The sequence below is a fragment of the Podarcis bocagei genome (assembly GCF_964188305.1).
Source record: "Podarcis bocagei genome assembly, chromosome: 9".
Lineage (NCBI taxonomy): Eukaryota > Metazoa > Chordata > Lepidosauria > Squamata > Lacertidae > Podarcis > Podarcis bocagei.
In genome coordinates this window covers 14,204,846-14,220,095 of record NC_138134.1, presented here as the reverse complement: position 1 = coordinate 14,220,095, position 15,250 = coordinate 14,204,846, and positions in this window count along the sequence as shown.

Here is a 15,250-nt window from a genome sequence, read left to right as displayed (position 1 = left end):
CAGTGTCTGGGCTGAATGATGGGGGTGGAGATGCTCCTTCAGGTATACTGGCCCGAGACCATTTAGAGCTTTAAAGGTCAGCACCAACACTTTGAATTGTGCTCAGAAATGTACTGGGAGCCAATGTAGGTCTTTCAGGTCCGGTGTTATATGGTCTTGGTGGCCACTCCCAGTCACCAGTCTAGCTGCCACATTCTGGACCAGCCATGTCAGCCACAAAATCCTCCAGAGCACTTAGGAATCCATCAGATTCCACCAGTCTCCAAGAGTGCTTCAACTTAGTGGGGCTTTCTCCCCTTGTACAGTGAAATGGCTACATTCATCCCAAACCCCACCAGCGAATGACATAGCAACATGTTAAGCATAAGATAACCCATATATATATTCTTTTTTGGTGTTTGAGTGTGTCAGCTGAGAATTTAATGATATACAGGCAACAACCATTTCCTGCACATTCAAAGCATGCACGGCTGTGCAAGTGTGCATCACCGTGATCCCAGGACTGGCACAAAAAGGGGATGTAACGGGATGTAATCAGATGGGGTGGGCTTATACACGCTCTGCCGTCATGTGCAATGACCTGCAACACAAACCCTGCACAAATGGGGGGGGGGGAGGTTGTATGTACTTAAAATGATTATGTAAATACTTAAAGAAACAAGTTTATCCAGAATCATGTAGCCATTAACTGTAAATATATAATCCTCGAAATTGCCTAGTTCTGAGTACGTCATACTCCTCACCCAATTTTACACTGCCATAAAATTTAAAATATGACATAACATAAAGCCGCATAATTAAGGGTTTAGGAAATTGGGAGCGCTAAACAATTTCTTGCACTTTTTCAGGTTCACCTATTTGGCAGGTGGACCATTATGCAAAGGGAAGTTGTTGTGCTACTTTGGAGCCAAGTCATAATGGCTGCATTTGGAAAATGTTGTTATACCCTAATTTGAAGAGCTAGTAAACTCTCCTATCAGAAATTGTATAAAATGGTAAGGGCTATAATATTTCTTCTTCTTCTTCTCCATAGCATAAATATAACTTAATGACTTGTTGGTCATGGTTTTGCAGAACAGATCAGTGTTGAGGCTGACAACATACAAAATAAATTTCACGCTACTTCATTGCGCGCACACAGACAACTCACACAGACAACTCTCTCTCACACACACACAAATTAATGCCTGAAGTTCAGGTTTTAATGGAATTGCAATATATGTCCTCATTATATTATAATGTTGCTAACAGCAAGTGCCAATATAACAACTGTGTTTTCCCTATTAATGAAGAAAACAGATGTAGAGATGTTTGAGAATGTCACGTTAGGTTTCAGAGAATTGATTTGGGAGGGGGAATAAAGGATTCCTTTAGTAACCTCTTAACCTTTCTATGCTCAAGGGTGACCTTTGCAGTATTAAAACTTGGAACATCAAAACACTGCACAGCCTCAGATACAGTGGCACACAATATAATGAGACAGTATCTGAAATCAATGGCAAATTTTTCATGAGAATGTTAAACCAACAGCATAGCAAACACACCCTAGAAAACAGGCTATTCCACAATATTTCCACAGACAAACTAGATTATTTATTAGAGTAGATAGTGGCAAAGTTTGTTAATATTCTAGTAAAATAGACAAATTGCACCTATTTGTCCTCTTGCTGCTATGAAAGAAATGATGGCTGGGAAGGTGTGCAATGGTGCATTTTGTGATTTAGCATAGAAGGTACAATCATGCTTGATATTAGAAGTAATGGAGTTGATGACTTCCTTTTTAAAGCGGACATGAATCCCAATTCACTGCTGAATTGCTTTGGTACTTCAGTCACAAATCATGCTCTCAGCGGCGATCCATGCTCCTGTTTCTTTCTTTCTTTGTTTGATTTGTTATTAAGAGGCAACTTACAAACCGAACGGAAGAAAAATATCATACAAGACTTTCACAACTGCTTTTGTAGCTAAACATTCCCTTTCATAATGCCAGTTCTATAAAAGCATATTCTGGCTTTTCATTGAACAAGTGATTTATCATTCTTATTCCATCTCTCTCTCTCTCTCTCTCTCTCTCTCTCTCTCTCTCTCTCTTTAAGAGAAATATATGTTTTATTTCATGTGCCTATAAAAAGATAACAGGATGTTATTACATGCAAGAAACTGTGTACTGCAGTCAGCTGCAGCAGATTTTAAGATCATGAACAGTTCTGTATTAATCCCAGAAAAGGTTACTAAATCTTTATATTCCTCAACACCAATGAAATTCCTTGAAACAGTGTCAAATGTTTTGGACTAGTGGGCACATTTCAAATGTTGAAGAAGTGTTGGGACTGCCAATCACAAAATGGCTGTGTGTGTGTGTGTGTGTGTGTGTGGCGTAACAAAAATGGCTCCAAAGGGTGTGAAATAAAACAGAATGGCTGCATGTGATAATGGCATGATATATCACTAGAGAGAGTATACAGCATTCAACGTTCCACCAATTAAAATTGGGACACATGTCTTTTGGTCCCATTACCAGCTGCAGTGTGCAGCCAGTGTGGTGTAGTGGTTAAGAGCGGTAGACTTGTAATTTGGTGAACCGGGTTCGTGTCTCCGGTTGCAACATGCAGCTGCTGGGTGACCTTAGGCCAGTCACACTTCTCTGAAGTCTCTCAGCCCCACTCACCTCACAGAGTGTTTGTTGTGGGGGAGGCAGGGAAAGGAGAATGTTAGCCGCTTTGAGACTCCCTAGGGTAGTGATAAAGCGGGATATCAAATCCAACTCCTCTTCTTCTTCTCAGCTTCCTCAGCAAGCACTTCACTGGCAGCTCCAGCTTCTCCTCGTCGTCCTTATCTTCGTCGGCTTCTTCTCCTCTTCTGGCGGAGGCGGCATTGAGCAGAGGAGATGTGGTGTCTGGGCCTGGCAGGGGTAGGCCTGGCCTGCACCACCAGCAGTGCCCCCTCCTTCCCTTCTATGGGCTCCAGTCCAGATGCCTTCTTTTGCATGAAAAATGTGCATTTTTCAGTGCTGAGCTCTTATGGGAGCCTGCTGATTTGTGAGACGGAGCAGCACTGAAAGCAGGATTTTCTGGGATCCAATCAGAAGCTGGAATGGCTTCTGTAATTCCGGGATGTTCCAGTCAAATTGGGACAGTTGATGGGTAATGCACAGTAATTGCTGCTCCCGCCCACACATGCAACCTCATGTCCCAGGACGACAGCTACGTGCTGCCTGGTGGGGGATGCTGTTTTCATTAAATAACAACTGGAAGCATTTCCCTAGTGCTAGGAAATATACAAGATAGCCACAACATACCCCATTACAGTGGTGCCTCACAAGATGAAAAGAATCCGTTCTGTGATTCTCTTCGTCTAGCGGTTTTTCCGTCTTGCGAAGCCAGCCCATTGACGGATTAGCAGATTAGCGCTATTAGTGCTATTAGCAGCTTTTAGCGGCTTATCGGCTTATCGGATCAGCTGATAAGTGGCTTAGCGGCTTAGAAAAAGGGGGGGAACCCGCAGGAACTCGCAAGACATTTTTGTCTTGCGAAGCAAGCCCATAGGATATTCATTTTGCAAAGCACCCCCAAAACGGAAAACTCTTTCGTCTAGCGAGTTTTCCGTCTTGCGAGGCATTCTTCTTGCGGGGCACCACTGTATATACTCAATTGCACATATAGATACCACAGGTACAAATGCATCTTTCTCACACACTCGTGCACTCAGACTTCACATATACACCTTACTCTCTTTCTCTTCCCATGTGCACATCTCCCTCTCACACAGAAACCACACACACATGCACACAATCTCTTGTTCTCCTGTTGGTGACTTGCTCAGTGAAAGTCATTTGTTGGTGAGGACATGAAACTGGAACTTTGTCATATTCCTAAGGATATACATGGGTCCTCAGTGTACATCTCAGTCAGCCCTAAACCTCAATTAATCAAATAATTATATCCATCCCAGAATGGCTGAGAAGGAAGTTTAGACTCCGCATGTGCCTTTGACCTTGCTGTCATTACAAAGACATGCATTTCTGGCATTTATACATTTTCAGAATTCTTCCGTAAACATATTTCCAAAATGTAAGCAAGAAAATGTAATGCCATGAATAGCGAGGATCCCTAAGGCATTCTCCTTCCATGTCCTACAGTCTAGAAAGTAGAGTGATAGAGGTAACTTTCCTCATCTCCCACTGGGCTGTGATTTATTAACATCTACCTGCTTCCTATTTTCTACTCCAGGTTCCTTAATCATGAAGCAATTTTGAGACTGATGGACAATTTGACTGCCTGGCTTTTCTCCAAAATCATATTTCGAAATGAAGAAAGAGACGGAGAGTGATGCTTTTTTTTGAGCGATATAATACTAACACTGTCAATATGCATAGCCAGTGGAGCAGAGTGGACTTTCAGCTGTGAGCCAGCAAGCCTTCAGTTCAAATCTCACTACAGCCATGAATTCATTAGAGAAGCCTTCGACAAGCTCCTGTCTCTCAGCCTCAGTCCCCTCACTCTTTACTATGGGGATAATAACATTAACCTATCTTACCTTTAGTTCTTTTATACAACAGGGCTGTTACAAGGATGACTGAGGTCATTTATGTGAAGTGCTTTTGGACATCTGTAACTTAATTAGGAATGCAAGCTTCAGGACATAAAACCATACTCAAGTTCTCCTGGCTGAGGACACTAGGCTGGAATACCCCATATGCCTGTGGGGCACCTCAGAGCCACCCAACAGTGAATATATGTTGGAAGAATGGCAGAGACATTGTGGGTGGGATATGGAGAAACAGCATGCTTACGTTACATCCTTTAATCCTTCAATACACAGCCATACTCCTGTGTGGAGAGATGCTGCATATATATTTTATGCTTGGTGGGGAATTTGTGGCCTCTGCTGGTGTCGGAGTATAACTGTCAAATCTGACCCATCTGTTTAATAATAATAATAATAATAATAATAATAATAATAATAATAATAATGGTAAAGAACCCCTTGATGGTTAAGTCCAGTCAAAGGCGACTATGGGGTTGCAGCACTCATCTCGCTTTTCAGGCTGAGGGAGCAGACGTTTGTCCACAGACAGCTTTTCGAGTCATGTGGCTGGCCACTTCTGGCACAACAAGACACCATGACGGAGACCAGCGCGCATGGAAACACTGTTTACCTTCCCGCCACAGCGGTACCTATTTATCTACTTGCACTGGCATGCTTTCAAACTGCTAGGTTGGCCAGAGCTGGGACAGAGCAATGGGAGCTCACCCAATCACATGGATTCGAACTGCCGAACTTTTGATCGGCAAGCCTGAGCACTGTGGTCTGTTTAGTGCTTCCTGCTTGGTGAATATTCAGCATTTATAAATGAAGCCTGAATCAGGTAAATGCATTTCGGTATGGGAGACACAGACCTGATTGGCTGGATGTTCTAGTCAGTTTCAGAGACTGGCAGGACTCCAAAGAGTGTGGTGGAAGAGGCAGGGGACCAGGGGAAGGGCTCAAGAGAGAAGACCACTGATTTATGGAGCAATTGGAGTGAGGAGAGTCAGGGCAGTCTTAACAGAAGAAGGTGTGCCAGATATGGTGGAAGAAGAAGAGGCTGTTCAGCCAACAGATGGGTGCAACCCAGCAGTGTTAAAAACAATTCCACTGAAAGTTGCTACAATGTGGGACCCTGTCCCTAAAATTCCTGAACACAACCCCACTTTTTTGGAGGACACATGGATCATCCAAAGGGGAGGGGACTTTCAACCTGGCACTAATTTATGTGTATCTTTTATCTCAAAATCGCATTTTAAACCTACGGCTGAGAATGACACCTCAACATGAAAAATCTGGTGGATAACCAAGTTCCAATCTGCACATTCATCTGAGAAGTACAGGTCAGATAATAATTCTCTTTATACATTCACAAATAATCACAAATATCATATCCTTTCCTGTATTCCAGTTGCTAATCTGTAATTTCCATACAAACTGAATGCACTATACAAATTGATTAATTGTTTCAGTGTTTTAAAAAGGCAACCAACTCATAGAACTTAACAGGACTTACTTCTGTGTAGATATGCATAGAATTGTCCTGTGAAAAAAATAAAGGCAGATGATGAATGAACTATGCATTACAGTGGTTGTCAATCCTAATGCATATTTTTGGCATTGTTGTTTCTTTACTACATTGAATAAATACCTTTTGAAAACATACTCAGTGTAATATAGAAACAAAATGGAATACAAAAGCATACATGGGTAACAGCACTTAAATATTATAATTGCATATATGCAATTATAGTAATGTAGAAAGATGTAAACACTAGTACAGCCAGCAACAGAAAAATGCAGTCATTAAAAGCCAAGGCAAATTACGAAATGCCAATTGAAATTAAATGAAACAACAATGCCTTTTGGCAACCCAACAAATCCAGCATGGGGCTCTGCATTTGGAGGAGGGCTATATGCATATCTCCTCAGACAGATAGGGAATCACATGGACAAATGCTTGCTCCATGCCCCAGGCCAACCAAACAGCTGGAGGCTGTGTGGTTAAGAGCGGTAGACTCCTAATCTGGGGAACCGGGTTCGCGTCTCCGCTCCTCCACATGCAGCTGCTGGGTGACCTTGGGCCAGTCACACTTCCTTGAAGTCTCTCAGCCCCACTCACCTCACAGAGTGTTTGTTGTGGGGGAGGAAGGGAAAGGAGAATGTTAGCCGCTTTGAGACTCCTTAAAGGGAGTGAAAGGCGGGATATCAAATCCAAACTCTTCTTCTTCTTAATAAACCTTCATTCAATGTTACTATCCTGCCAATCAGCTGTTCAGGGGAGATGGAGGCCAAACAGGTGGTAACTCTATCATGCTTTAAAAGGTTTCTTGATAGGTGCTCCCACAAGGCTGTAAGAGACCTGAAAGTGAAGGGATCTGTTCCTCAGAACGGAGGCCCCTATACCCTGCCAATACGCCCAGAATTGACGCAACTGACATCCCAACTTGTTTGCTGTTCCTTTTCATGTTTTTGTTCTGGCTCTGATTTCCTTCCTTCCTGTTCTGGAACAGTGTCTATTGTGACCATAGCTAGACTCTTGCTTATTCCCACCCACTCACTTCTTTCCATCCATCAGTCTCCTCTCCCAGTTCATTTCCTGGGCTTTACTCTCCCCCTGCTCCTTCTTTGTTATCAGCTTCAGTTTTCGGAGAGCAAAGTACCCTTCATGGACCCTTGTTGCAGGAAAAGCCTGTCCTTTATCATGAGTGAACAATGGCATCCACAAGACAGAGGGAAAAGGAATCCAAACTTTATTTCTGTGCAGAAGTTTGGTCCAGAGGGATTGTTCAACAAAGACTAGACCCTGAACATAGGGCCTCACATGCTTTTATATACATTATAGATACAGCGGTACCTCTGGTTGCAAATGGGATCCGTTCTGGAGGCCAGTTCGCAACATGAAAAGAATGCAACCTGCAGTGGCACATCTGCGCATGCACAGGTTGCGATTTGCACATCATTTTGCACATCATTTTGCGCTTCTGCGCATGCACGAGTGCCAAAACCCAGAAGTAACCCTTTCCGGTACTTCCAGGTCGCCGCGGGACATAACCTGAAAGAACATAACATGAAGCGGATGTCACATGAGGTATGACTGTATTACAAATTCTGTCACCCAATCAGATCTCTTAGTCTCCCCCTTTTCCCTTATAAGGCACCTAAGTATAGATAACACTGCTTCCCTGTGATTGGTTTGATTTTGCCTCAGTGCTGAGCATACGTGCTGATAGCTGCCTTACATTTGAGGCATGTGCAAAGCCATTGCACCTACGTGCCTAAAACCTTATTCTGGTATAGTTCCCTGTTTTTAATTACCTCACCCTCAGTGAGTCTACATACTTGCTGTGGTGGACCCAATGGGGCTTTTTGTAGTGGGCCGGACCCTGTCTTTCAAGTGTCAGGAGGTCCTACACACGAGTAGGAGTATGGCAGAGACACATGCCCGTCTGGCATGTTCTCTCCCTCCTAGTTGATCATTCGGGAGATTCAAAATCTTTCTCCAGACTGAACATCACAGCGACTGATACCTTAGAGGCATCAGCACACTTCAGGAGTAGCAGAGCATAGGCAGTCAGCGTACAGACTCAGTAGCACAGCATTTGGCTAAACTATTTTTATTTACATATACACACTCGGAGCATCGTGACTCAGCTCCTTCCTCTTCAGCATCAGACAGCAAAGAGAAAGGACAAAGGACAAACGCCCTGCATCACAGAAACACAGTAATACAAACATCCTGTTTCTGTGACTTCCCACAATGTGGAATGAAAACATACACCGCCGTGTGATTAAAAAACAATCCCATGACTGCAGCACGGGAAAAGAATCCTAACATCAAGATGCCCTCAGCTTTGTATTTGAGAGAAAAGTGGAATGGAGAGGAATTGAATAGGGCAGAGGAGGACTGTGTTTGAGGCTCAAATGGGATGAATTTGTGTTGCCTCGGAAATAAGTTACACTGATAACAGCTGCGAGAAAGAGCCACCACGGTGGAACAAATGCTGGGGTGCCTCAGTGAAGAGTTCAAGCACGAAGCAGCTTCTCCCTTGCATACCAGAGAGAAGCAGAGGTAGATTTAGGGGAGCATGACTTGTTTGCCCACACTGGGTGCCAAGCTGAAAGGGTGCTACAGGTGGCACAGCAGCAGTGACAGAAGGCAAAAAAACGGCAGGCACGGGTCAATTCTGGCATCACACAGGGTGCCACTGAAATTTGAAAGCCCAAGTCCACCACTGGGATGAGGCCCTTGCTTTATCTGCTCTGCACATTCAATCTCTGCCATATTCCTCAAAAGCAAATCCCCAATTTGTGAATGTAGCTCAGATATTCAGCTAATCCAATGCAAGACAGTGGGGCACTCATCACTATTTAAGATAATCATTGGCTGCTTGAAATAGGCCCTCGGGCTAATTTGTGATCTAACTGGTATAATATTAATGATGTTGATACTAATAAAGCTAATGACTATGTTGAGTTTCCCTTTTTTTAACAGTCAAGCAGTATAAAACTTTTGTTAAAAAGTAAGTAATGTATCTGGGACACGGGTGGCCCTGTGGGTTAAACCACTGAGCCTAGGGCTTGCCGATCGAAAGGTCGGCAGTTCGAATCCCCGCAACGGGGTGAGCACCCGTTGCTCAGTCCCTGCTCCTGCCCACCTAGCAGTTTGAAAGCACGTAAAAATGCAAGTAGATAAATAGGTACCGCTCCGGCGGAAAGATAAACGGCATTTCCGTGCGCTGCTCTGGTTTGCCAGAAGCAGCTTAGTCATGCTGGCCCCATGACCCGGAAGCTGTACGCCGGCTCCCTCAGCCAATAAAGCGAGATGAGCATCGCAACCCCAGAGTCGGTCACGACTGGACCTAATGGTCAGGGGTCCCTTTACCTTTACTAAGTAATATATAGCTACAGCATATTGGGTAGGGGAAAGGTGACAAACCTCAAAGAGTTCTCACTAATGGTTCCTCATCTTCCTGGAAAAAAGTGGCAGGTAGGGTGCCACAGGGTTCTGTTCTACATCTTTATAAATGGCTTGGATGAAGGAACTTTATAAATGGCTTGGATAGCAGGTGACACCAAACTGGAAGGGGTAGCTAATACTACAGAAGACAGAATCGAAATTCAAAATGACCATAAGAGATTAACAGAAAGTAGCAAAATGAATTCAAAGAGGAAGAAATTTAAGGTTCTGCACTTAGGCAGGAAGAACCAGCTGCACATATATAAGATGGGGGACACCTGGCTTGCTAGTAGTACACATGAAAAGGATCTAGGGGTCTTAGTAGAGCTTAATATGAGTCAACAGTGTGATGCAGCAGGGGAGAAAGAGAGTGAATGCTCTTCTAGGCTGCATCAACAGAAGCATAGTGTCCAAATCAAGAGGTCATAGTCCCATTCTATTCCACCTTGGTCAGACTGTGTTCAGTGGAGAGCCAGCATGGTGTAGTGGTTAAGAGCGGTAGACTCGTAATCTGGTGAACCAGGTTCGCATCCCCGCTCCTGCACATGCAGCTGCTGGGTGACCTTGGGCTAGTCACACTTCTCTGAAGTCTCTCATCCCCACTCACCTCACAGACTGTTTGTTGTGGGGGAGGAAGGGAAAGGAGATTGTTAGCTGCTTTGAGATTCCTTAAGGGGAGTGAAAGGCAGGATATTAAGTCCAAACTCCTCCTCCTCCTCCTCCTCTTCTTTGTACCACAAATTAAGGAGGAAACCGACAAGCTGGAACATATGCAGAAGAGGGTGACCAAGATGATAAAGGGTCTGGAAACCAAGCCTTATGAGGAGTGGTTGAGAGAATTGGCTATGTTTAGCCTGGAAAAGAGGAGATATGATAACCATCTTCAAATATCTAAAGAGCTATCACATGGAGGATGGAGCAAGCTTGTTTTCTCTTGATCTGGAGGCTAGGACCCAAACTAATGGATTAAAGCTACGAGAAAGTAGACTTTGACTAAACAACAGGAAGCACTTTCTGACATTAAGTGCTATTTGACAGTGGAACAGACTCCCAAGAGAGGTAGTGGACTTACTTGGAGGTTTTTAAGCAGAGGTTGAATGCCCATCTGTCATGGATGTTCTGGCTGGGATTCCTGCCTTGCAGGGAGTTGGACTAGATTACCCTCAAAGTCCCTTCCAACTCTACAAATTTATGATTCTATATTTCTGGGATGAAGCTTCTCTGCAAGAAAGTACAAGCCTCCAACAACAACAAAAATCAAACCAGAAGATATAGGGCATTTCAAAAGTGATATTAGCATAGTTATCTCTTTAAATTTTGGTTCCATTTCTGTTTTAAATGCAGGGAATGTTACTTAGCTGGAGATAGGAAAGATAAATAAAGCACACAGCCCCATGACTTTCTGCTTGCTTAACCATAATAATAAACTTGAAGCCATTCACTAATTACAATAAATCATGAAGCAAGACAGTCAACTGCTGTGTTACCTGTGCTGAAAGAATCACCAAAGTCGTATCTGCCTGAGTAGAATATTAAGGGAAAGAAAGGCAATAAAATGCTAAGCCTACTGAAGGGGGTGGCGATCCCTTCATTCAAGGTGGTCAAAAAGAAATGCATAGAAAAGTGTGTCTTCAGAAGCAAGTAACAAAACAAAAGGGTGTCACTTAACATTATTCCAGCATAATCCACTTTTTCAAAAGAACTGTTCAAATCCACTACCTGGAAAATTGCTTCCTCTTGCCACTGTGCTCATCATTTAATGGTGTGTCATTATTACTATTCAGCGCAGCTATGCCAAACCTCAAAACAAAACATTTTGGTTGCCTCACCTCAAAAAGGATGTCGCAAAGTTGGAAACAGCTCAGAAAAGGGCACCCAAATGATCAAGGGGCTGGAGCGACTCTCCTATGAATAATGGTTGAAGCATTTGGGACTTCATCGTTTAGAGAAAAGGCAACGCAAGAGGTGGCATGATAGAAGTCTGCAAAATTATTCATGGCATGGGGGGAAATCGATAGAGAAAAGTCCATCTCTTTCTTTTGTAGCACTAGAACCATAGTGTTGACTTTATGCTGATTTGTTTCAAATGCAGGTGGCTTATGTCATGATATGACCCTTAAAATCTAACACACATGATTATCAGCCTCCTGTGTTTTTTGCCAGACTACGTCACTTCAGAGTACATGTGAGGAATCAGAACTGTGCATGTGTATTTTGCTGGCCATTCAGAGCTTTTCATTTAACGTTGCCTTGGGTCCTTTGTTGTTGTTTAGTCGTTTAGTCATGTCCGACTCTTCATGACCCCATGGACCAGAGCACGCCAGGCCCTCCTGTCTTCCACTGCCTCCCACAGTTTGGTCAGACTCATGTTTGTAGCTTCGAGAACACTGTCCAACCATCTCGTCCTCTGTCGTCCCCTTCTCCTTGTGCCCTCCATCTTCCCCAGCATCAGGGTCTTTTCCAGGGAGTCTTCTCTTCTCATGAGGTGGCCAAAGTATTGGAGCCTCAGCTTCACGATCTGTCCTTCCAGTGAGCACTCAGGGTTGATTTCCTTAAGAATGGATACATTTGATCTTCTTGCTGTCCATGGGACTCTCAAGAGTCTCCTCCAGCACCATAATTCAAAAGCATCAATTCTTCGGCAATTAGCCTTCTTTATGGTCCTTGGGTCCTTATAAGTAGTTTAACATTCTCATTTGGGTGTGACTAGGTTTTTCCTCCCTCCCTCAGTGTTTGTGTGTGTGTGTGTGAGTGAGTGAGTGAGAGAGAGAGAGAGAGAGAGAGAGAGAGAGTTTACTCCATTCTCACACAATTACCTTTGTATTCCTTCCTGACCTGGTCCCACTGAGGCTAGCATCCACTGAGAAAGCTTCACTTCACTCACGGTGAGAACCTTTTTCTCCCTAATTATTTGAATGTGTACATGGAGACAGCCTCTTAATGGAGACAGCCTCTTCTTTCAAAGATGAGTCACAAATGCCTTTCACCTTTTCCACACCATGAAGAAATAGATGTAAGAACAGGGTGGCAGGGAGGAGGTGGTTCCCATGTTATCGGGTAGCCATAGGTCAAGAATCATCACTGCACAATGGAACGTTTATTGAGGAAGGCAACTGCTGCTACTGTGTCTTTGAAAAAACAAAACACTTGGCAATCCCTACAGTCATACTGGTGCTGAATAATAACTTATTATCCAACTCTAAACATGCTCATTTTGTCAGTTCCTCTGTGTGTGCATGAGTTTTTAAAGGAAAAGGTAATGATGAGGTATGTCAGAGTCTTGGCTTGCTGCCTAAGTGGCTTTTGCTACCTAAAGCAAAGGCAGGCAGCACTGAACTGCCTCAGGAATGGCTAAGCCTATTGTATAACCTGTCATTCAAGTTCCTTAGAGGACAAATATCCATCAGTGTACTAACAACATCATTAACTCCTGCCTCCTTTCACCATACCTGAATAACCCAAAGGCATTTTTGTCTCTCTCATGATTAAATAAGAAAGATTTTAAGCTAAAGTCACCCACTAACATTTTGTGGTTCTTGCATTGTGAGACATAATGGAGTGGAGAAATATATCTAATGTTATGAGTTGGGGAGGGGGAGCAGAAAGTAGGCATAACACCTGGGTCCTGCAAGTGTTAAAATATAAGCTAGGCTAGCTTCCCGTGTTGAGGTGATCGCCTGGGTGATGGGCCATTAAGTGAAACAAAGGAAAGGAGGAGACTCTTGAGAGTCCCATGGACTGCAAGAAGATCAAACGTATCCATTCTTAAGGAAATCAGCCCTGAGTGCTCACCGGAAGGACAGATCGTGAAGCTGAGGCTCCAGTACTTTGGCCACCTCATGAGAAGAGAAGACTCCCTGGAAAAGACCCTGATGTTGGAAAAGATTGAGGGCACAAAAAGAAGGGGACGACAGAGGACGAGATGGTTGGACAGTGCGCTCGAAGCTACAAACATGAGTCTGACCAAACTGCGGGAGGCAGTGGAAGACAGGAGTACCTGGCATGCGCTAGTCCATGGGGTCACGAAGAGTCGGACACAATTAAACTACTAATCAACAACAACAATCAAAATCCATTGCAGATCTCTGTTAAGCCAGTGTGCACTTAAAAAAGTTAAGCCAATGGCAAGTGATTCACCTCTTTATTATGAGTGCAGTTATTTTCACTGATACTAAAATTCTTTGCAAAAACAAATGATGTGGGGTTTCATTACAGCCCTGGCTAAAAGTAAGCTAGTTATTCATTTGAACTTCAATATCACTGACTTATGTTCAGCATCAAAGAATCATATCCCAGATCTAGTTTAGGGCCTGACTTCAAAGAGCAGTTGTTGCCAGCAAATCATACTATATTAGTTGTAAGACATAGCCTGACAACTTTTAAAACTTAACAATGTTCAGGCCTTTTGAAAGGTAACGTCAGCACTCAAAAAGTCATTTATCTATGGATTTCATAACGCACACTGACATTTTATATTTCTCAATGTCTCTTTACAAGATTGCAATTGAAACTGCGTTCATTGCTGTTTTACAGAGTAAAGAATTCTTGTAACTTGTACAAAGCAAAGGGGTTTTTGAGTGGCAAAGAGTTCATAAACCAATAATTATAGAGGAGCTATACTGATTCAACCAAGTGACTGAGAATTCAGTTCGAGCTACCTCAACAAAGCATAAAGCAGTATGAATGTACAGACATAGAATAATACTGTTGAAGGCAGTGCGTAATTGGTTGCATTAAAAGCTGCTTAACATATACAGTGGTATCTCGGGTTACAGACGCTTCAGGTTACAGACTCCGCTAACCCAGAAATAGTACCTCAAGTTAAGAACTTTGCTTCAGGATGAGAACAGAAATCACGCGGCGGCGCAGCAGCAGCAGGAGGCCCCATTAGCTAAAGTGGTGCTTCAGGTTAAGAACAGTTTCAGGTTAAGAACGGACCTCCAGAACGAATTAAGTTCTTAACCCAAGGTACCACTGTATACAATTCCCAGTGAGGACTAACACAGAAACAACAATGGGTTTTATATTGTTGTTTTTTTTAAAAAAAAAATCAGTTCTGGGATTCCATTTTTGTCACATTTTGTCACATTGCAATGTGACCAAGAAGTAGACCACTAAAGTGTGCAAATGAAGCTGTCAGACTATGCAGATACAAGTGGGTTGGAGACTCATAGCTCCATATAAGTCCCATTGAGTTATATGGGCAATGTCAAAAGCAGTTTGGGGATCTCCTTTTTGCAGGAAGTGCACACAAATCTTTGGACTTTGATTGAAGTAGTTCCTTGGATAGCGACTACTGAGTGTAGCTTAATAATAGTAATAATAATAATAATAATAATAATAATAATAATAATAATAATAATAATAATAATTTATTATTTATACCCCGCCCATCTGGCTGAGATTCCCCAGCCACTCTGGGCGGCTCCCAATCAAGTGTTAAAAACAACACAGCATTAAATATTAAAATCTTCCCTAAACAGCGCTTGCCTTCAGATGTCTTTTAAAAATAAGATAGCTGCTTATTTCCTTGACATCTGATGGGAGGTTGTTCCACAGGGCGGGCGCCACTACCGAGAAGGCCCTCTGTCTGGTTCCTTGTAACCTCACTTCTCGCAATGAGGGAACCACCAGAAGGCCCTCAGAGCTGGACCTCAGTGTCTAGGCTGAATGATGGGGGTGGAGACGGTCCTGCAGGTATATGAGTTGTAAGAGTGCAACAGGCAGCCTTTGCAAACAGAAGAAAATCTTGGAAGAACACTG